We start from the raw sequence: 25,283 nt of genomic DNA, 5'->3' as shown, positions 1-25,283 counted from the left end.
GATTACACGCGCATCTAACGACTCTTGCTCTCTGTTTACTTGTAAACGTATACTATAAAAACTACATGAGCAATTGGAAACTTTAATAGAAACAGAATATTTGAAATACTTCATGTATATAGAAACTCCTGTCAGCACAGCAAGCACCCATCAGTGATGTGAAGTACATCAAATAAGACCGATATTTTAGAAGACATAATAATTTCGTTTTCGGTACTTCCCGTGTACTTGTAGAACTACGTCACTCTTATCTGCTCTAGATTGTAAACTTGATATGTATCTTGTACAGAACGATCAGCGGGAGACTGTTGTACGGATATCTCATGAATTGGCTACAACACAAGGCATCAACAAACTACTCTTAATGCCTCGCTACTACTATATCATTATGCTGTCCCATCATGCATATATGTGTTGCCATGCAGGATATTTGCAGTTGCGCAGTGAAAAAGATTGCAAAAGATGCTGTGTGTCAATTTGAAGCTTCGCCAGCTAAGTTAACTAAAGCCGCGACAGATGTTTGTTCTGCACATAGGGCTCAATTAACAGGCCCATTGGAAGATACACCAATTGAAGTTCATAATCATTGCGGACTGGCGATAAATTGGATTATTAAACCAGCACACTCATTTAATGGTACCTCAATTACGCATATTATCTATGTTTTACAAGGTGGAGGAAATTGAGACTACTTTCTCTCTTTCAATTGTTTTGGAGGACCTCTTCTGTCATGGGCCAAGCTAAGGTAAGACATCTAAAACAACCTTGACAATGTTCAGTACCTCACAACGTTGACAGGTAACCTTAAATGACGTATCTGTAATGGACACCAATTATCACATGGTAAGACTGTCTGTCGTATACTTGACACTTACGTCCGTCATTGCCTCATTATCAGTTTGATCAAAATGCGGTATACACCCATATTTTGCATTCAGTTTCATTTCAACTACGGTAGATTTTTTCACCTTTCTAGTATTGTTAACTCTAATCTCTTGATTTTTAGTTTTTAAACAAAAGAGAAACCAAGAAGGCATATGTACCTCTATTAATATTCTATTTTGTTTATTGTAACCAGTCTATCAAGTATGTTGAGTTATATAGAAAAGAGCAGATTTGAAAAGAAATTTAGTTTGGACAATCTTTTACCTGGATTTGGACAAACATGCTGGCTTTATGTTTGTTTTTGGATTTGTGAACCATTTCTTTCGAGGTAAAAGCCCAAAATGAAAGTACAGTTTTATTTCGCTGGGTGTGAGATTGAACCTTTAGTCAAGATTGCATGATAGCAACGACGGAGCAACGGATAAAAACAAGCAATATGCCATCGCAGGTTCTCAATCCCTTCAAACCGTCACTTCTGTCTCGCTAAGGCTATATAGGATCAGTGTGTGTGTGGTTTAACATTGTTAGTGTCAGATTTTGATCAGTTTCTATGGCTAATATTACAACAAGATTTAAATATTTGAGAGATCGTCTACCTTCTTACCTACATAAAACTACTTCTTTTTAACCATAGTGTTTCTAGAGATAAATCTTTGATATAAAACCCTTTCAACTCATCAATAACTAGTTATTTAAATGTCGAGAATATTAGAGTACTCTTAACCTGTCTTCAAATACTAGATGATTTCCTCATAAAAGACGATTGTAGGTGTATCATAGTATACAGTTTCAATAGCTCTAGGGGCTCTGCTTTATAAAACCTTAATAGATACAAGTGCTCAACGCTGACAGAAAATCGAAATGTGTTCAATCTGGTTTATTCATTTTCATAGCTCACCAACTGGTGCATGAAGATAAGTATTCGATATGTTCTGAATGATAACTAGGTAGACTTTCATATTCTGAGAAAGGCTGTAAATATTTAAGGTGGGTATACTTGCTTTGAGTAGTACCGACTAGCTCCATGCTTACTTTTAGTCTTTATTTTGTGCTTTTAATTTAAAAAATTTTGGATAATTAACAGTGATGAAAAGTAAGGTGAATAATCACGGATTGTATTGTGTAAGAGATTTTTAGACAAGTAATGTGCCTCAATAAAAAGTGACGTCCAAACAGGAAAGACGATGTTATTTCAAATACAACAACAATGAAAAATAACATACTCACAGTGGCGTATCATCATAGCGGCTATTTAGAAAAGTTAGAAAATCCGATAGGAAAACTGCAATCAGGCCCGGTGCCCCCAATCAAGGCCCTCCCCCATAGGACTCTTGGACTCACACTACGCCACTGCATACTCACTGCATACTCACTATACACCCATACCGCTGCATGCCACATACACATTATGTATGCACATTACAAATGCAAGTATATCACAACTACAAAACATAGGCATTGACAAAAGTTGCATTTAGTTTTCAGTTTAATTTGTGTAATTCCATTGAATGTGCTTTGCGGCATACGTTAACAGGCAACTTACTAATATTGTAAAAGACCCACTCCAAGCAATAGCCTGGCGTTTTATTCACGAATGAAAACTTTCACAAAACATCCAAAATCTTCTGTTAGTACATTGAACAAAACCAAAATCCCGAGATTATAATTCGCTGTAGAAGTAGTTACGTAACCGGATTAATCTCCATATCAATATGGAGCACACTATTTTCGAATGTATCGCCCTTCACTCTGAGTAGGTTGAACTCGTGGCCTGTGTATGTCTGCAATCATAGATTCGTAGATTCGTTGATTCGAGGGTTGAATACAATACCGCTCTTTTCAAAGACACTAATCTTACAGGTGTGAGTGATCCGCATGATAACGGTATTCTATAGAATTACGATCCAGGTCTTTATCCGAATTCTTTGATATAAATCTCTGTGCAACGCAGTGGAACGGAGCACAGCGTCATCATCCCTATATCTTCGTGTCAAAAATTGCCGGGATAGTAGGTGAATCTATTAGTTCTACAACAGCTACGCATGGTGATTTTGTTCGAGATAGGCCGAGCACATTACCTGTACGATATGAGATACCACAGCGTTTCCATTCATTAGCTGAAATGACACGTTTTTACGATCTGCATATGATGTTGTCAACACAAGAAAATTTAATTTGTTGTCAGTTTTTTGTTTTCATTTAAATCACTGGAAGTTCAATTAACTAAGATACGATTAACTTGTTCTTTCAACACATATATTCAACTGCAATTGCACCGAAACGTTTTTAATCGACTGATAATAATGTGATATATCCAGCTGTTTGAGAATGTAATCTTATGAAAAGAATATGACACCAGCAATGTTCAAAGTTTAATGTTCCATGCATAACTCGGAGCTCATTAGGCCTTTAGATAGGAGTAAGTACCAGAAATACTTAACGCTGACATGCTATGAATAAAATTATCGTCAAGTGGCGGTCATTTCAAATTATAAACTCTTGTATGTATTGTATGAATTCAAATGTGTCTGGCGTGTGGCTCAATCAATTCTATAGACACAATGAGAGAGTGCAAGCTTCAATTATCCTGGTCAATAGGATTATGACTCTTTTCATTAACTGGAATATAAAGATATCTCTAGAAGTATGATATAAAAACAAAATGATCAAAAGACCTATACATGTGAACAAAGTAAATATATAATACAGATATATTACTATACTTTTTGAATTTTTTGAACAAGAACACACATCAAATCTTACCGAAAAAGGCTTCACAACAGTGAACTGTGACATACTTTCTACCCATTAAGAATAGATGTATACACGCCTAAGAATAGAATCATTACATTTACGCCTACGTTTAATGAAACCTACTGCGTTAATGAAAAGGACAAGATGGGATATCTCACTAGATTGGGTCTTCGATAATTATTGCCGTGTGTAAAACGAAACCTTATTTAGGAAATCTTGTCATCAAATGGGCTATTCCAGTTGAAATTTACACTCCCCTGTGGAAGATTTGGGAAATATCTTCTGTAGGTGAGTATGTTTTTTAAATGTAATTGGTTAGGGTTAATCATTTTGAAACCCACCCCCTCTGTATTATAGCTTTTCCGATATCTTCCACAACTGGAGTGAGTATTTCAAATGGAAGTTACCCAATTTGTCTATTCTAATAAAAACTCATACTCTCTCTGTGGAAGTCTTTAACTAAATCTTCCACAGGGGTAGTGTGAATTTTAAATGGAATAGCCCAATGTGCACTTTATTCAAAATGATGCAATGAAATCTGCTTTTTAAGCTAATTAAGATCATTGATGGCTTCAAGACTAAGTATGGAGGATGATTGTCGTTCTGTCACCATGGGGCCAATGGATTGCTCTAAGCAGAAACTGTGACTCCCTAGCTTCTTTAACTGTTATATAGTTTTAATTTAATTAGCTATACGGTTACACTGATCGAGCCTTCTGATACGATACTCATATTAGTCCACTTGTAAATTATAAATGTGTTGCAATTGTGATTTAGGTTTTGATCAAGTTAATATAACTCTGCTGAAGACCTTGAAATGCTAGAAAAATACACCTTGCTCCAATAATAATATTAGGACCCTAAAATACAGGGGTCATATTTTAAAATTACAAGATTTTGTTCAAACCACATCAAAGTATTCCTCTGATCAAAACCATTCAGAAAAAGTATAGTTTAGTCTATAGGCTATGTATGGGCCTGGAGTGTAAGGAAAAAGGTCAAAGGTCACATTTTGGACTCCATTGGGTTCAAAAGCGATTTTAACAAAATGTGCCTCAAATTGTTCGTCTTGCATAAATAATTCAAATTAGTTTGAACCAAACAATTCAAAATAGTTCGAACCATCTAGGATACATCGTTACATAGGTAACATCGCCAAATAGGTCAAGGTCAGTACGGTTGAATAGGTATTTTAGTCAAATTTTGTCCACACAATAGTATTGCTCTGGTAATAATGATTCAGAAAAAAAATAGCTTGGCCTATTTACATCCTAAATGGTAAAAACTATTCTATATTTGAATTAATACAACAATGTTACAATGAGACGCCAGTTTATAATCATTTTTGGCCAATGTTAACTGGCCAGGTGTAACACATGCTCTGCATGGATTCTTACTGCGCTACTTTAAACGAAGAACCGTCCTTTTTAAAACAAACGAGACATGTAGCAAGACAATGCATTATTTTAACGTCATGCAAGACTGTTTGTCAATTGCAGCAAATCAACATGATCAAGTGCCGATAACGTTATTTGGTCAAATATATATGAGATATTTTCGATCGTAATGCCCATTTACAAAGTATTTGGAACTTTATCGGCTAATATTAAGGTAATGCAACGATATTCTTAGGAACTTAGTAGCTCAAAGTAGTACTGATCCAAGTGGTTCATAGTTTATGCTTGTGTCAGTTAAAACAACCCTTCTTCTCATCCATAATTTCTTTTTAGTTTCCTTCAATATTGAATGTAATAGTATCTTGGACCGGATTGTTTGATGGGAAATCTTAAAACTATCAATCTATGTTCCACTGTAGCTATTCTGATGCTACTTAGTTTGGACCGTGAGTATATCATGACATATTTAAAAGGCAAAATAGCCCACTTAGAGAAGCCATGTGAATAACATTCGATATTCTTTCCAGAGTTCCTCGAGTTGTTTTGCAATCAGACGCTAGCGTTTCGTGCTTGCGAATCTATTTGTGGTCTTTACCGTCACTTCTATTAGTTAACATACAAAAAAAGAAAATGTTATCGAAATGATCAAAACGACTCTCATCCGGCTGAATGTAGAATAAAGATAAACTGTTTAAAAAATTAAAGTCAAATGAGTACTTTCAGCCATATCCTGATTTTGCAAATTTAATATACAACGATTGGGTGAAATCTGATTCAGCATTGTTTTTATTGTTTTATTATTTTTTCCTTATCATTGTTTTAAATTTTGTTACATATATTCAATCGTGTCCTCAATGAGTGCGTATTGAAAGGGAAACAAACAAAAGGAGATTATAATAATATCCAAATCATATGATAACGTAGAGGTTTTTCTTTCCTTCCTGCACTCAATAGTAATAAGCCTGAGGAAAGAAGATTATGTCTGAACGATAATCATGATTCAAGTACAACTATGTAGGTTTTTACTAACAAATAAAACTAAATATTGGCATTAACTTTCAATAATATTAAATATATTTGGAACTTATTGGAATGCGTTCTATAAATTTGTACCCTATAGACGAATCCAAGGAGCCAAGTCATGGTCAGGATTTGGTCGGACATCTTTGGGTAGCCGCTAGCACCAACCTGGTGTTTTGAGCGTCCAATTGTGCACATAAAAGCCGCCTAACACCTAGAGAAGATGCAAGGACGAGGAGGGTTAATGGAATAATAGCTAATAATATATATAATGGAGATAATTCCGCAGGTAATCCCGTCGCATCTATTCATACATAGTCCTTTTGTTCGCAAGTACATCAATGCATAGATACCGCGTGTAGTTAATCCGATTATTATGTCACTTCAACAGCGAATAGACCATGCTGTGTGTTTTGTCGAAGGGAACTGTATTGTATTATTCTTTTGTCTGCCTGTGTTTTCGCGGAAGGTGTAAAACGGGTGATGGAATGCAGTTTAAAATTTCCGCCAAGGCCGAATCATTTCACATTTTGAGTGCATTGTAGCCGACGGCTACCCAACTAAAGGCTGCTAGTCAGGTGTAGGAATGCGTGTATTTGGATTCGTCTATAGTATGATGCCTATTGCCAAATATCGAAACAAAACGATAGTCACAAATCTAGATTATATATTTAACAGTGTAAGAGGATTACGAACTGTCTATAAATCACGGATTTAATTGTTCACGCAGAGTGGGTAATAAATGATGATTATGATTGATTAAATTTGTTTATTAAAAGAAATTTGAAATTAACATTTTTTCAGAAATAAACATGATATATGCTTGGAATTTTCATTGAGCAAAATTTCAAAGTGTAAAATGAATTTTGAAAGAAACAATATGTAATAGATATGGCGTTAGAGGTATCCATGTTAATTACACATTAGCTTGTAAAAGCCTTCGGGGATTTTGCAGTGATAGACTTGAAGACTCAAAATATTAGTCAAATCACTTTTCTCGCATGCGATGACTATATGAACGCAAATAATATCGTATGCAAAGGTTAGGGCGAGAATAGCATAGTGATATTCGCCACTGGCCAAACGCGGGGTACAGAGTTAGGAATTCTGACATGTATCCCATCATTTTTGTTTAAGTTGAGGGAAAATAGGTGGCATTCCAGATCAACACGTTTTAATGTATTAAATGCAAGTAAAGGGAATTTCCCCTAAATTTAATGCTCTTATTTGTAATAAAATATGAGCAATTCTTATGCCGTACTAAGCATTGATTTTGAGAGGGCTAGTTATAAGGAGAACACTTGTAGAAGAAACTGATATATACGGGCTTGTGCATGCGGCCAACGAACCAATGGCATTTTACATTCTCATTCTCAAGTAATGCGTAGATGCATTGATGGACATCATTATGACCATGATGACCGATGGTTCACGGTGTGCTTGTGTTATGAGATGCCCTAAAACTAATGATCGAAATCATAACCACAATTTATTAAGCCAATCATATTATATGACAGCACAAGATGCCCGACACTTAAATGACCGAAATCATAACAAGGAACAGTTACTCAGTTAACCCAATACTATGACAGCACAAACTGTAATGTCTATACTGTCTACAGTGTGCAGAAATGCTATTGACAAGTCAAAGTTCTGATGTAAGATATTGCAAATATCTTCCACAAGGGTAGTATATGTTTTTCAAATGTAATTGGTCAGGGTTAATTATTTTGATTGAACTGGAGTAAATATTTCAAATAGAAGTTACCGAATTGTTTGTTCCATTCAAAATTCATACTTCTTCTGTGGAAGATCTCAGCTAAATCTTCCAAAGGGGCAGTATGGAATAGCATAATGTTATTTGGTCAAATATCTGAGATGCTTTCAAACGTACAGATACCTTTGTCCAAATAGTCCATATGTTATGCTTGTGTCATGTTATGAAAATCCTTCTCATCTATAATTTCTTTTTAGTTTCCTCAATATTGAATGTAATAGAATCTTGGACCGGATTGTTTGATGGGAAATCTTAAAACTATCAATCTATGTACCATTGTAGCTATTCTGATGCTACTTAGTGTGGACCGTGAGTATATCATGACATATTTAAAAGGCAAAATAGCCCACTTACAGAAGCCATGTGAATAACATTCGATATTCTTTCCAGAGTTCCTCGAGTTGTTTTGCAATCAGACGCTAGCGTTTCGTGCTTGCGAATCAATTTGTGGTCTTTACCGTCACTTCTATTAGTTAACATACAAAAAAAGAGATTAATGTTATCGAAATGATCAAAACGACTCTCATCTGGCTGAATGTAGAATAGAGATAAACTGTTTAAAAATTTGAAGTCGAATGAGTACATTAAACTTTTAATTCCAGCCATATCCTGATTTTGCAAATTTAATATACAACGATTGGGTGAAATCTGATTCAGCATTGTTTTTATTGTTTTATTATTTTTTCCTTATCATTGTTTTAAATTTTGTTACATATATTCAATCGTGTCCTCAATGAGTGCGTATTGAAAGGGAAACAAACAAAAGGAGATTATAATAATATCCAAATCATATGATAACGTAGCGGTTTTTCTTTCCTTCCTGCACTCAATAGTAATAAGCCTGAGGAAAGAAGATTATGTCTGAACGATAATCATGATTCAAGTACAGCTATGTAGGTTTTTACTAACAAATAAAACTAAATATTGGCATTAACTTTCAATAATATTAAATATATTTGGAACTTATTGGAATGCGTTCTATAAGTTTGTGCCCTTTTGTATGATGCCTATTGTCAAATATCGATACAAAATAATAGTCACAAATCTTAATTATGCTTTTCACATTGTAGAGGTTTACATACTGTCTATAAATCACGGATTTAATAGTTCACGCAGTGTGGGTAATAAATAATGATATGATTTATTAAATATGTTTATTCATTAAATTTGTTTATTAAAAGAATATTAACATTTTTTCAGAAATAAATGCTTGGAATTTTCATTGAGCAAATTTTCAAAGTGTAAAATGAGTTTTGAAAGAAACAATATGTAATAGATATGGCGTTAGAGGTATCCATGTTAATTACACATTACCTTGTAAAAGCCTTCGGGAATCTTGCAGTGACAGACTTGAAGACTCAAAATATTAGTCAAATCACTTGCCAGTTTTCTCGCATGCGATGACTATGTCGAACTCAAATAATATGGTATGTAAAGGTTAGGGCGAGAACAGCATAGTGATATTCGCCACTGGCCAAATGCGGGGTACAGTGTTAGGGATTCTGACATGTATCCCATTATCCCATTAAAAGGGATTTCCCCTAAATTTCTTGTTGTTATTTGTAATAAAATATGAGAGATTCCTATGTCGTACGAAGCATTGATTTTGAGAGAGCTAGTTGAAGTTGAACACTTGTAGGCATTGACATAGAAGAAACTGATATATACGGGCTAGTGCATGCGGCCAACGAACCAATGGCATTATACATTCTCAAGATGCCCGACACTTAAATGATCGAAATCATAACAAGGAACAGCTACTCAGTTAACCCAATACTACGACAGCACAAACTGTAACATCGTCTTTAAGTGACGTGACTGCATAAATACTATGTATAGGCTAATGAAACTAATATGTGTGACAAAGGCCCAGGGGGGTCACTCCCATTGTGGCCTGTACACCATCCGCGATAATGAAAACGCGTAAAAAGGGTCGTTTTTCGTGGGTAAGCACGATACGCGCGTATCGTGTTTAGGGTGTCAAAAACATGAAAAATTGGAAAAAGGGTAGCAAAATTGCAATTGCTAAATACGCGGAAATGAAATTTAGGGTATGAAATTTGATGTTAGGAATAAAATCCCTGTTTAGGGTATCGTTTTAGCCAAGGGTTAAATCCTTGTTTAGGGTTCTTTTCAAAAGTTCATTATCGCGGATGGTGTACAAGCCACAGTAGCAGTGACCCCCCGGGGACAAAGGTTTCCTTCATTCGGACAAAGAAGTTTAATACACGTGTAAGTAAATGCAGTAGTAACTGTTGATTAGGAATCGGCGGCACCACTTTGTTTTCCAGGGGACAATGGAGAGCTAAAGTGAAATCTGGAGAAGGAAGGGGGGGGGGGTGAACATTTTGGCCCAAAATAGTGCGATTTTCAGCTATGTTTTGCATTGACTGGGGTAAAACGGAGGTAGCCTAAATTTGTGGTGTCCCACGTCTACCCACGCCGTAATACCGCCGCTGTTTTATCTCAATAGTTACTTCTAGACCATCAAGGTCCTATAAGGGGCGCACCATTAGATTTCCACGGGGGCATGGGAGTTTTTTGAAAAACTACTAGTGAGACGAAAAAAAAACTTCGCCCACTAGTGAGACGAAAAAAGACCTCCCATGCCCACCCCCCCTGAGAATCTAATGGTGCGTCCCTAAGCTTACATAGTTTGACGTTTGTTGATGCTTTGGAAACATGAAAAATAATGTTGAATATAATTTTCATTAACGATTTCAAATGTATGCTTGCAGCAAGACATGTTTCATTCTTTACGTCAAAACAAGACGTTTGTCAATTGCAGCAAATGGGCTATTCTATTTAAAAACTCCCGTGGAAGATTCTGGAAATATCTTCCACAGGGGTAATATGTTTTTCAAATGTAATTGGTCAGGGTTAATTATTTTGGTTTATGGTTGTCCATATATCTTCCACAACTGGAGTAAGTATGTCAAATAGAAGTTACCGAATTTTCCGATTTATTCAAAATCCACGATCCCTCTTTGGAAGACTTTAGCTATATCTTCCACAGGGGTAGTGTGGATTTTAAATGGAATAGCCCAATCAAGTGCCGATAATGTTATTTGGTCAAATATCTGAGATGCTTTCAAACGTACAGATGCCTTTGTCCAAATGCTCCATATTATCATTGTGTCAGGTTATAAAAATCCTTCTTGTCAATAATTTCCTTTCAGTTTCCGTCAATATTGCATGCAACAGGATCTTGGGGCTACAATGTTTGAGAGGAAATCTTAAAACTATCATTCTATGTTCCATTGTAGCTATTCTGATGCTACTTAGTGTGGACCGTGAGTATATCATGACATACATGACATATTTGAAATGGAAATAGCCTACGAAGAGAATCGTTGTGAATAACATGCGATATTCGTTTCAGTGTTGTGTTGCAATCAGACGCTAGCGTTCGTGCTTGCGAATGTATATGTGGTCTTTTCTCTCTCTATTAATTTACATACAAAAAAAGAAAATGTTATCGAAATAATTGCAATTACTTTCATTCGGCTCAATGTAGAATAACAAAAATGAATACAAACTGGCGAGAGAATTTATATGTTAAGTTTATACACCATCCCCGATACTTTGAAGACCAGCACACTCCATGTAGGCTAAAAATAAAAATGGACAAATTTAGGTAATTTTCCAAAAATAAAGAAATAGGACTAGCGAAGGCAACTGATTCAGTATTTCATTATTTAATCGCGTCTTCAATTATTACTGAGCCTATGGAAAGAAGATTATGTCTGAAGGATTATGTTGTGATTCAAGTACAGCTATGCAGGTTTTTGCGTGCAAATAAAACCCAATAATGGCATAAGATTTCAATAATATTAAATGTATTAGAACTTTTATTGCGTTCTTCCCTTTTGTATGATGCCTATAGTAAAAATCAAAACTGAAAAATTGGAAAATTATAGTCACAAATCTTCAGTATGTCTGTAACAGTGGATAAAAGGGTTAGTAGAGGAGTGACGAATGTCTACAAACATGACAAATCACGGACTAATTTTGTTCATTAAAAGAAACTGAATATTAACATTTCTTCTGAAGAAATGTTTGGACATTCCATTCAGCAAATTTTTTAGTGTCAAAATTATACTCTGATTAGCTCTTAATAGGCGGGGACTCATAACATCGTGGATTGATATAGTTACGCGAACTGCGCTTTGCGTTTTGCGTGAAGACGCGTGCTTTTGTGAATTTACGCGTGCGTAAGTTGGAACTTTATTGACTCGCGCAGTAACAAAAACCGAATAATTCCCGCCTATTAAGAGCTGATCATAGTATAGTTATCGATTTTGATTACACAGTATCTCATAAAAGAGGCATTTTTGTAAACTCGAAATTCTAGTCAAATCACTTGTAAATCAATGTAAAGGTTAGGGCGAGAATAGCATAGTGATATTCGCCACTGGCCAAATGCGGGGTACAGAGTTAGGAATTCTGACATGTATCCCATTATCCCATCAAGTTGAGGGATTCTATGGTGATATTCACCTGAGACAAGACATTAGGAAACGAATTTGGAGAAAACCTTCTGTTAATAAAATACTATGCTGAGCCACCAGCCTGGGTGGCTCACGCTCACGATGATTGAGCTCAGTAATACATCAAGGTTAAATACCACTAATAGGCCTGGGCGATACATTGAAATACGACGAGTAACTATTTGTTTTCATGGCATCTGAAAAGACTGCATTAAAATCGCTGAAATTGATCAAGTTATATAGCCAAAAAGTACTTTTTAGAGTTTGATGCTTCAAAATGGTACATTTTCTCTCATTATATGACATTTTGTTGTAATAGTACTAAAACTTTCAGCTTCGAGGGCGCACTGTCATTTCAAGGTGTTTACGGTTCAGTGCGTTAAAACAAGAAAAGTCTCAGGTCAACCTATGTTGAATTTTTGATCATTTGGCATCTAAATCATATAGTTTCACCTGATATTAGTGGAATTGAACTGTGAGAGTTCTGAATATGAGAAAATTCCACCCGAAATTAGGCATTTTCCCATTGAAACCCGTGTAATACATAATTAGTGGTATTTAACCTCAAAGAATGTCTTCCAATTCATGAAAATAAATAGATAATCAGCTTATCGGATTAAAAGCTTAGAGGGAAGGTCTTGCTGCTCAGTGAGTGTTTGAATACCAAAAGAGATCGGAAGCACCGGCGAAATCTTTTGTCAACAACTGAACCGTGCCAACTCACGTCTGCTTAGCATGCTTAGCGGGGGCTAGAGACAAAATATCTGTAGTTAAGATTTTTACAAAATTTAAGGTCTGATCTGTGTTACCGACACATTCATATTTAATATCATTAAGCTTAAGTTTTTCATATTTTTATGTTAAAATACACAATTTGTAGCTAAAATGTAGAAAAATGACTGTAATATCGAAATTTGACAAAAATGTAACAATCTTGTTCTTCAAACTACATATTATTGAGACCTACATCATGATTTTTAACCATTGCAATGCATTAAGGAAATAATACACCATGACATGGGCAAATTTAAATTTACCTAAATTTTTGCATTAATTTGTAGGTTTTTTTAAACCAAAAATGTCACTTTTTATGCCTAACCAGACGTTGCACACAGCGATGAATGGGCTCAGGTTATGCTTTCGATCTGTTTTGGTATTCTTATCTCACATATTCACCGCTGACCAAATGCGGTGTCCAGAGTTAGTTGTGTATCCAATCATTTTTAAGTTGAACTTGGGGAGTGGATGACATTACAGATCAGCGTTTCAAATACTTGAAAGTAAATAAAATGCATTTCCCCTAAATTTCTTGCTGTTATTTGTAATAAAATATGAGAGATTCCTATGTCGTACGAAGCATTGATTTTGAGAGGGCTAGTTGAAGGAAAACACTCGTAGGCATTGACAAAAAAGAAACTGATACGGGCTAGTGCATGCGGCCAACGAACCAATGGAATTATACATTCTCAAGTAGTGCGTGGATGGATGATATACTGACCGACCGATGGTTCATGGTGTGCTTGTTGTGTCACAAGATGCTCGAACATTAATGATCGAAATCATTAACCGCAATTACTTTATTAACCCAATAATAATGACAGCACAAGATGCTCGAAACGTAAAGGATCGAAATTATAGCAAGGAACAGTTACTCTGTTAACCCAATATTATAATAGCATAATGTCTACTCTCTTTAGCATGTAGAAATGTAATAAATTGACAAGTCATAATTCGGAGAGTGATTTGTAAAGAAGAGCATTAATACCCATTAATAACATTAACCGTTACATCGCCTTTGGTGACGCGGATGGATAGATACTACAGAAACCAATGTGTTGGTCAAAGGAATCTCCGGGGTGGTGAATTATAGGTGGGGGGCAAAGATTTTTTGGCAGGTCAAAAAGGGGAGGGAAGCATTTTGGCAGGTCGAAAGGGGGGGGCAAGCAATTTTGGCACAGATACTTTGGGCGCACCGTTTCTATTTTTACGCCAATAATAACCAATGGTCACTGCGTGCTTGTTTCACAAGATGTAAGAACATTAATGATCGAAATCATAACCGTATATACTTCGTTAACCTATATGACAGCACAATATATGCGACAACTAATGATCTAAATCATAACGGCAGTTACTTTGTTAACCTAATATAAATTTATGACAGCACAAGATGCCCGACACTTAATGATCGGAACATAACAAGAAACAGTTCCTCTGTTGACCCACTATTTCATGTATTTTGACAGTATAAATTGTAATGTCTATACTGTCTGCAGTGTGAAGGAATGAAATTAACAAGTCAAAGTGTGGACAGAACCTTGCAATGAAGAGCACATACAGGGTGAGTAAAAAAAAAATGCAATAGAGCCAATGAGGTTAAGAAAATGGCAGTTGTTCCAAATCTACCTTACACAGAGTGGGCTGACATTCAAATTTTAGATGTCTCTTGGACAAACATTAAAATTGGGTATCGCTATGAAATGTTTCATAAAAAACAAAACGGTAAATGCTTATTCCATAATTTTTTCCACACAAGATCACTTACTAATGGATATTAATAAAATGTTTTAAATCCTAGGTTCAACTCGGTTCTTAAATAAAAATGGATTCTTTTCTCTATTGCACTTTTTTCTGACTCACCCTGTAGTAATATCATCTCAAATAGCATTATCGCTTTTAAGAGATGTGAGGGACTGAATAAATACTCAGCACGCTAAGAAAACTAATATGTCGGAAAAAGGTCTCCTTAATCTCCCATTCGGACTAAGAAGTTTTAATATGTGTGTAAGAAATTGCAAGTTTGCAAAAGTGTACAAGGAATCGGCGGCACCGAATTTGTTTACCAGGGGAAATGAGGAGGGGGTGGCAAGTGAAATGATTGGGTGGGTGAACTCTTGCCTACATTAATGGCAATTTTGGTTGGGTGGGATTAAGAAAGCCCAGGTATACCCACCCCGTAACACCACCACCCTCAATAGTCATTTATCGACCATCGTGGTACTATAACTTTACACAGCTCACAACAAACTAATGTTTGCTGATGCTTTGGAAATAAGTTAATAAATTCGATAATCTCATTAATATTTCCATAGGTCTTACGATTCTTGACGCCAATAATACAAACCAATAATCTCATTAATATTTCCATAGGTCTTACGATTCTTGACGCCAATAATACAAACCAATAATCTCATTAATATTTCCATAGGTCTTACGATTCTTGACGCCAATAATACAAACCAATAATCTCATTAATATTTCCATAGGTCTTACGATTCTTGACGCCAATAATACAAACCAATAATCTCATTAATATTTCCATAGGTCTTACGATTCTTGACGCCAATAATACAAACCAATAATCTCATTAATATTTCCATAGGTCTTACGATTCTTGACGCCAATAATACAAACCAATAATCTCATTAATATTTCCATAGGTCTTACGATTCTTGACGCCAATAATACAAACCAATAATCTCATTAATATTTCCATAGGTCTTACGATTCTTGACGCCAATAATACAAACCAATAATCTCATTAATATTTCCATAGGTCTTACGATTCTTGACGCCAATAATACAAACCAATAATCTCATTAATATTTCCATAGGTCTTACGATTCTTGACGCCAATAATACAAACCAATAATCTCATTAATATTTCCATAGGTCTTACGATTCTTGACGCCAATAATACAAACCAATAATCTCATTAATATTTCCATAGGTCTTACGATTCTTGACGCCAATAATACAAACCAATAATCTCATTAATATTTCCATAGGTCTTACGATTCTTGACGCCAATAATACAAACCAATAATCTCATTAATATTTCCATAGGTCTTACGATTCTTGACGCCAATAATACAAACCAATAATCTCATTAATATTTCCATAGGTCTTACGATTCTTGACGCCAATAATACAAACCAATAATCTCATTAATATTTCCATAGGTCTTACGATTCTTGACGCCAATAATACAAACCAATAATCTCATTAATATTTCCATAGGTCTTACGATTCTTGACGCCAATAATACAAACCAATAATCTCATTAATATTTCCATAGGTCTTACGATTCTTGACGCCAATAATACAAACCAATAATCTCATTAATATTTCCATAGGTCTTACGATTCTTGACGCCAATAATACAAACCAATAATCTCATTAATATTTCCATAGGTCTTACGATTCTTGACGCCAATAATACAAACCAATAATCTCATTAATATTTCCATAGGTCTTACGATTCTTGACGCCAATAATACAAACCAATAATCTCATTAATATTTCCATAGGTCTTACGATTCTTGACGCCAATAATACAAACCAATAATCTCATTAATATTTCCATAGGTCTTACGATTCTTGACGCCAATAATACAAACCAATAATCTCATTAATATTTCCATAGGTCTTACGATTCTTGACGCCAATAATACAAACCAATAATCTCATTAATATTTCCATAGGTCTTACGATTCTTGACGCCAATAATACAAACCAATAATCTCATTAATATTTCCATAGGTCTTACGATTCTTGACGCCAATAATACAAACCAATAATCTCATTAATATTTCCATAGGTCTTACGATTCTTGACGCCAATAATACAAACCAATAATCTCATTAATATTTCCATAGGTCTTACGATTCTTGACGCCAATAATACAAACTGTGTCAAAATGGTTGGACTACTAGTTTTGCAGAATTTATTTACCAGTTTATGATCAATTGTTTTAATACAATATTATAATAGTTTTATCGTCTTTAAGAATTTTAGGTAATGATTGCCTGTTTCTAAAGGAAGTGGGATATTGATTGAGGGCAACTATGCAATAAATATTTTGACCAGTGAAACTATTCAACTGTTCAAGCTATTCATACGTGGTGGTAGATAAAATGATTAATAGTACGCGATGTATTGTTGGTCGAAGCAGCCAAAACTCGATTTTCATTATCTAAATCAATATATTATTGAAAAAAAAGTTTTGCAAAAGTTCATTCTACAAATCATATACTTTGAAAACTTGCTTGATTTATTGTTGTTAATGAGTTATGTACGTTTTACAAAAGTGTTGTTGTTTCAGCCCTCTTTACAACATAACTTATGAATCACAGGACCTACAAAAGTATATCTGTGATATTTCAATTCTTCTACACACTCGCTATGAAATGATCAATGCAACATTTGACAAAGCTCACTACTATTCGCAAGATACTGTGAACTACCAAATCACAACAGTTTAAAATAGTTGCTGACTTTAAATAGATTAACTTACACTATTTTTCGGTTACCTGAAACGTTTTCGCTAGGTCGACTAGGGTTTTCGGTGGTGATGATGTGAAGATATCCCGATTGTACACAAGATATCACAACAGCATCAGCATCTGCTGAAGATGCTAGTCGATCTAGCAAAATAGTGAAGTTAAACTCTTTATTATTCAACTTGTGTTACCGGTATGTTAACATTTTTTTAAATGTCACATATCCCGGCTCCAATCATAATTATTGATACAGTTTGTATTTTAAAATGAGAACAATCGTATCTCGTATAATCATACGGTTTATTAAGCATTGGGATCTCCTTTATAGAATCAATACCATTCCCTTGTGTGTCAGCTTTTTTGTCTCAATATTTGAGTTCAAACACCGCTATGTCATACTCAACTCTGACTCGCCGTAAGCCTTCCTTTTAATAAACGAAACGCAAGCTGACAAATGTAAGCTATATCTTGGATTCAAGAACACTGTCCATAAAACATTTTACGTACAATAACTGTCTTTATGACATACCAGGTTTGATGAGATTTGAAGTTTTTTATTCCAACCAAATATTGACGAATATTATGCAAATATATACGACAATTCTGCTAAAATTAAAATATCAATATCAATTGGGTCTTCAATTATGATTGAGTATGGAAAAGGGAATTAACTAAAAAGATTATAATAATGAAGTATAGTTACTATTTCCTTCCTGTGCTCAATAGTAGTGAGCCTGAGGAAAAAATACGTCTGACGGATAGGACGTGATTCAAGTACAGCTATGCAGGTTTCTACGTGCAAATAAAACCTAATATTGACATAAGCTTTCTGTAATATTAGAATGTATTAGGAACTCATTACAAAACGTTCACCCTTTGTGTCATGTCTATTGTCAATAATCGCTAAAGACATATTGAAAAAATGATAGTCACAATCTTCATTTTCCGTTTTCATTATGTCTTTTATATGAATAAGAGGTTTACTAGACAGATTATGAACTGTCTACAAATCACGGATTAATTGTTCTTGTAGAGTGCATAGTTGATTAATATTTTTAAAGAAACTAATTATTTGATTTTTTGCAGCCGAAATGCTTGGAATTCTCATTGAGATTAATTCAAAGTGTAAAATGCGTTTGTATAGAAATATGTGATGCGATCAAGCAAAATCAGTCGGAACTCGGAAATATTAAATTTTCAGTTTTTTATAGTATAGTAAAAATCATTTACAGAGCTGTATTTTGCAGAAAACCCCATTAAAATTGACCAACCAGTTCCAAAGATATGAGCAAGAGTTTCCAAAACAAAAGGAAACAAAAGGAAATAGTTCCTTTGTTTGGCTATATCTCAAAATCAATATTTCCGAGTTCCGACTGATTTTGCTTGATCGCATCACATATTTGTAATAGATATGGTGTTAAAGTTATCCATGTTAATTACACATTAGCTTGTAAAAGCCTTCGGGGATTTTGCAGTGACAGACTTGAAGACTCAAAATACCAGTCAAAGTACTTGTCAGTTTTCTCGCATGCAATAACTGTGTCGTACTCAACTATAGATATGCGGTTAGGGCGAGAAGGGTATGGTGATATTCGTCGCTGGCCAAACGCCCGAATGAGGTGTTCAGATTTAGGAATTCATGCATGTATCCCATGATTTTTTAAAGTTCGAACTTGAAGAAATGGGTGATATTACAGATCAACATGTTTAAAAAATAATAAGTAAAATAATTTTTTTTGCAATTTCTTGCTGTTTTTGTTGTTATAAAAGATGAGAGAATATGCAAATACAAATGGAATTATACATTCTCAAGTAGTGTGTGGATGGATGGATGGATGGTGAGCATTTGTGACCGGTGGTTCACGGTGTCCTTCTGCCACAAGGTGTCCGCAAAATTAATCGCTGTCGAAATAGTTACTTTAAGCTAATGTATAACAGCATAAGATCGCTGACGGAATCATAACCAGGTACAGCTGAGGCCCGGCAGTTTAGTTACTCTAACCCAATATTATGACGGCACAGGTACAGCTGAGCCGGGGCAACTGAGTTACTATAACCCAATATTATGACGGCACAAGCAGGATAATCTATAATGTCTATTGTCTTAACTATGGAGAAATGCAATTGAAAAGTCAAACCTCGGACAGTAATTTGTGAAGAAGAGCACATAGCTATTTCCACAAAATAATATCATTTTAACCATTTACATCTCCTTAGTGATGTGACTGGATAAGGAAACCAATATGTTGGACAATGAATTCATTAATCTGCCATTCGGACTGACAAGTTTTATCTCTGTGTAAGAAAATGCAATAGCAATTATGACAAAGAATGGATCCCTGGACGCTTTATTATAAAACGTGCCTCTCAGTAGTGCCATCAGATTTATTTCCCATGGGGAAATGGGGAAAGAGAAATCTTGGGGGAACGTAACATTTGCATAAACAATATTTGTCCAAAATAGACCTGTAATAAACCAATCAGAATGGTATGACGATTGAAGCAGTAACCATGATGGAGGACAGTTCTAAGATGACAGAGGGACAGGTCTCTAGATCGATTCCACATTGTGGAATCCACAACTACCCAAACCTGCCACCTATGTTATTGTATCTTCATGGGATATTCCTAATGTAGGCCTCTTGGAGGACAGAATTTGATTTAAACATATTAAATGAGGATAACTCTGTCATGAATGACGTCGTATTAATACCCTCTATAGTGTGATAGTCGATAGTGTTTTATTCGGACTGGGGGCAAGCACAAGTTTTTTGCCCTTTGCCCACGTCGTCTCCCCCATCCCGTAACACCGCCACTGATGTCTGTCGATAGTTATTTCTAGAGCACCGAAGTGTTATAAACTTGCACAGATCACAGCAAATTTATGTTGTTTGATTCTTTGGAAACATGTCAACGATGTTCCTGTTGTGAGTTCAGGTAAAACAAACCTGCTGGATACTTACCATACTTTATACTACGCTGTTTACAGCAAGACATTTGTATTTACGTAAAGAAGGCATATTTTCAATTGCAGCAAATCAAATGCCAATAACATTATTTGGTCAAATACTTGAGATGCTTTCGATCGTACCGATACCCTTGTCCATTTACAAAGTATTTGGAGATTATCGGCTAAGATTTTGATTGACCAAACTTTCTAGGGCACTTGATGAACCTTTTGGTTCGTAGGTGGATACAATAAAGCTGAATTTAAGTCGCCGAGCGACGAGCGACTAGTTCTTGACCAATGATGCAAAAAAAACAACAAAAAAACAAAAACAAACACGCACTCTCATTGGTCACAAACAAGACGCTCAGCGACTTCAGCTTAACAATACATTAACGATGTGTGTTAAAAAGGTAATACAGGTCCAAATGGTTCGATTTTTAAAATCCTTCTTTTCATCAATACTTTTCTTTTAGTTTCCTTCAATATTGTATGTAACAGAATCTTAGGGCTAGAATGTTTAGGGGGAAATCTTCAAACTATTAACCTATGTCCTATTGTAGCTATTCTGATGCTACTTAGTGTGGCCCGTGAGTATATCATGACATATTTGGAAGGGAAAATAACCTACTTAGAGAAGTAATGTGGATAACATTCGATACATTTTCCAGAGTTTTTCAAATTGCTTTGTTATCAGACATTAGTGTTTCGTGCTTGCGAATCTATTTCTGGTCTTTACTCTCCGTTTCATTAATTTACATGAAAAAGAAATTGTTATTGAAATCATCTAACTAACTCTCATCCGGCTTAAGGGTATACGAGGTATTGTTGGTCGAAGCAGCCAAAAAAAAACCGATTTTCATTATCTAAACCAATATATTTTTGAAAAATAACACTTCGATGTTTCGCAAAAGTTCATTCTTCAAATCATATACTAGTACTTTGAAAACGTGCTTGCTTTATTGTTAATGAGTTATGTACGTTTAAAATGTTGTTGTTTCAGCCCTATTTACCACATAACTCAAGAACCACATGACCTACAAAAGTATGTCTGTGATATTTGATTATTCTTCTACACACACCCTATGAAATGATCAATGTTATTTTTTCCAAAGCTCACTACCATTCGTAAGATGCTGTGAGCTACCAAATCGCAACAGTTTAAAATAGTTTCTAATCTTAATGTAGAAATAAGAGTTCACCTGAGTTGGTCAAAATGTAAATGGAAACTCAAATGATATTTGTTTAAATGTTATAATTCATCTTTAGATATTCCTGCATAATTGAAACGCAAATTGTCAAATTCAAGCTGTATCTTGGATTCTAGAAAATACTCCATGAAACTCCTTGCCTACAATACCAGTCTTTATGAAATGACAGCTTTACCGAGTACTTTTGGGTATTATCCCTTGTTCATTGAATTTTTTACATATATTCAATTGCGTCTTCAGTTATGATTGAGTATGGAAAGGGACATTCACTAAAAGAGATTATATCCAAATTATTATAATGTATAGTTATTCTTTCCTTCCTCCCAAGTACAGCTACATAGGCTTCTACGTGCAAATAAAAGCTAATATTGACACAAGCTTTCGGTAATATTAGATTGTATTAGGAACTTAATGAAAACATTCAACAAATTTGAACCCTTCTGTATCATGCCTATTGTAAAATATCAAAACAGACAAATTGGAAAAATGATAGTCACAAATCTTCATTCTCGGTCTTAATTATGTCTTTCACAGTGAATAGGAGATTTACTACACGGGATTATGATCTGTCTACAAATCACGGATTAATTGTTCATGTAGATTGCGTAATTTAGATAAGTAGTTGATTAAAGTAAAAATTTGAATTATTTGCAGACGAAATTATTAGATTTTCTCTGTGAGCAAATCTTCAAACTGTAAAGTGAGTATTTAAAAATAAACATCTCAAAAAAAGTAACTAAACCCCCTTAAATAATGACCATTATTCAAAAACGGGTGATTGTATTATAAATCTGTCAAATGCATTAGAAGCAGAATTTATTTCTGCACATTTTGACACCTCATTTGCAACAATTGACTAAATATTGACGTCACAGCGCACATTTAAATCAATGTAACCCAAGATTTGAAAGTTGCAGTAAATTGTATTGATTTTGTAATCAGTGTAATGATATCTGAGTGTTTTTGTATTGTAAAAATTTGTATGTAAGTGCAACTTTCAAATCTCGACCTCACTTCATTAAATTGTGGTGTTTTATTGTTTTCTGGGCTATCGTATCAAATGAGGTGTCAAAATGCGCAGAAATAAATTCCGCTTCCAACGCATTTTACAGATTTTTAATACAATATCCCCTTTTTTTAATAATGGACATTATTTAAGGGGGGTTAGTTACTTTTTTGAGGTGTTTATGTAATAGATATGGTGTTAGAGTTATCCATTTTAATTACACACTTGCTTGTAAAAGCCTTCGGGGATTTTGCAGTGACAGACTTGAAGACTCAAAATACCAGTCAAAGTACTTGTCAGTTTTCTCGCATGCGATGACTGTATCGAACTCAAATAATATGGTATGCAAAGGTTAAGGCGAGAATGACATGGTGATATTCGCTGCTGGCTAAATTCGGGGTCCAGAGTTAGGAATTCATGCATGTATCCCATCGTCTTTTATGTTCAAGCTTGGAGAAGTGGGTGACATTGCAGATCAACATGTTTGAAAGTACTTGAAATAAGCAAGGGCATTTATATAAATTACTTGCTGGTTTTTTTTCCTTCGGTGTTTTTTCTTTTTTTGGGGTGGGGGGTGATATTAGTTGGCGGAGAACACTCGTAGGCATTGAAATAGAAGACACTAATTTATACGGGCAAGTGCATATCATACATACGGCCAATCGAATCAATGGAATTATACATTCTCAAGTTGTGCTAGGATATATAGATGGATGGACATTATGGCCATGATGACCGATGGTTCGCGGTGTTCTTGAGTCACGAGATGCCCAAATATTAATGATCTCTTCTTTCTGTTCTGTTCTCTGTCTTTGATTTCTGATTTGTCTCATTGAGAGGGCCAAAATACTCAACAGAGACGAAGGGAACTACTTTCTTCCGCACATATATGACCAAGTCCTAAATCCAACAGTGCCACCAACGTCAGCTCCAGCAGGTAGCAGCCGTCGAGGTGCAGGAATTGGTCATTCAATTTGAGAAAGTGCTATAAAGTGTTAGAACGAAACTGTCATTGATCTAGGTATGTAACATCAAAATTGGATTTACTTTAAGAATTTTGAACTTATAATATCAGAGTGTTATTTTTCAATAATATATAAAATGGACATCAAACTGATTTCAACCTCCTTAATTTTTGCATTGAAAGTTTGTTGAAATCAGGTTGAAATTTCAACGTTGTATCAACGTTGATTTTTGATTTCAACTAATCTCTAGGTTGAAATCAGGTTGAAATCAAGCTAGGTTGAAATTTCGAAGTTGGTCAAATCCTAACCTGAATTGTTGAAATCCTAACCTGTGCCCACTAGGATGTTACCTGCCGCGATCCCATAGTCATGAAACATCCAAAGCCAATATTTGACGTATGCTCGTCGCAGATATTACCATAGACCCCCGGTTTCCAGGGTCTATGGTACAACTACGTGACCGAATTTGAAATAAGAGTAATCATTGAAACACAAGTCATTACAAACTTGCAGTCGTATTAGTGCATTATCAAATATCATACTGATACTCTTAACGAGTTCGTTTTGTGATTTGATTGCAAAAACATGTATCTTTTAAATCTATAATGAAGTAATACAGGGTGTCCCATAAGTAACTTAACATTGTGAATTGGCCATAACTTGCGTTGTGTTAATAGTGTTGTAACAAAAATTGCACAGTATGTAGATAATTCTTTTAGAAATGTTATGATACCAAACATACCTATGTGTTCATGACCCTTTGGCATGAAATTAACGGATATCTACCGTACCGTAAAACCCACTTTTATAAACGCAAAATAAGTCGTGATGAGACGTGATAACACGATATATCGTTCAAATCTGTTTTGTTTAATTTTGCTATGTTTGTTTTATTGTTTGTTTGTTTGTTTGTTTGTTTTCAATGCGTAATCTCCATCTTCTGTTTTATCTGGATTTTATATGAAAACTGCTTTAGATCTTTTCTGAGGATTCGATGAACAGTTGTACGCGGTACGTTGTTCTCAATTGAAAGTCGACGTACTGATCGTCTTGGGCTTTTTGCCACCGCTCTTCGTACGACATCGATGTTTGTAGCCGATCTTCCTGTTCTTCCACGCCCTGCCCGAGGTAGATCATGAACAGATCCAGTTGATAGGAATTTCTGCACTAGTTGCTGGATTGTATTTCGGCTGGGTGCATAATTTACATTAAAATGTTCCCTAAACTTTGCTTGAGTGAATTTGTCCGACTTTGTCTCGACAAAGAATCTGATTCCATTGATCTATAGGAAATTCATCTTCACTTCAACTGTTTTTAAGTAAAGTTTAATATAGTCAATATATCCTAATTATAATCTAAAACAGCAGTCACTTTTATGCTAGGTCATGTAATCCATGAATGTTCATACCTAAATGTAGCGTGTGCAGTGAGTGAACCAACTCTATTGTTCAGGGGAGCACATCATTCATGTGCTTGAACAAAGAACATATGAGCTTGAGCTTGCTTTTGTGGGTTTGATACACACATATGTACAGTCGGACAGTAAGGT

At 35.1% G+C, this 25,283-nt stretch overlaps 1 protein-coding gene across 1 annotated transcript in view; it reads left to right on the top strand.

Moving 5' to 3' along the window:
* The first annotated feature begins 509 nt into the window (after positions 1 to 509).
* The window catches only part of LOC140171944 (small conductance calcium-activated potassium channel protein 2-like), a 455,506-nt gene continuing 430,732 nt past the window's right edge, over positions 510 to 25,283 (top strand). The window contains 1 exon segment of the mRNA XM_072195288.1: positions 510 to 745. The gene's annotated coding sequence lies outside the window, so the exon portion shown is untranslated.

Source organism: Amphiura filiformis, chromosome 15 (assembly GCF_039555335.1).
Source record: "Amphiura filiformis chromosome 15, Afil_fr2py, whole genome shotgun sequence".
Classification (NCBI taxonomy): Eukaryota; Metazoa; Echinodermata; class Ophiuroidea; order Amphilepidida; family Amphiuridae; genus Amphiura; species Amphiura filiformis.
Note: the sequence above shows the minus strand (reverse complement) of the source record. Positions and strands in the feature narration are given on the sequence as shown.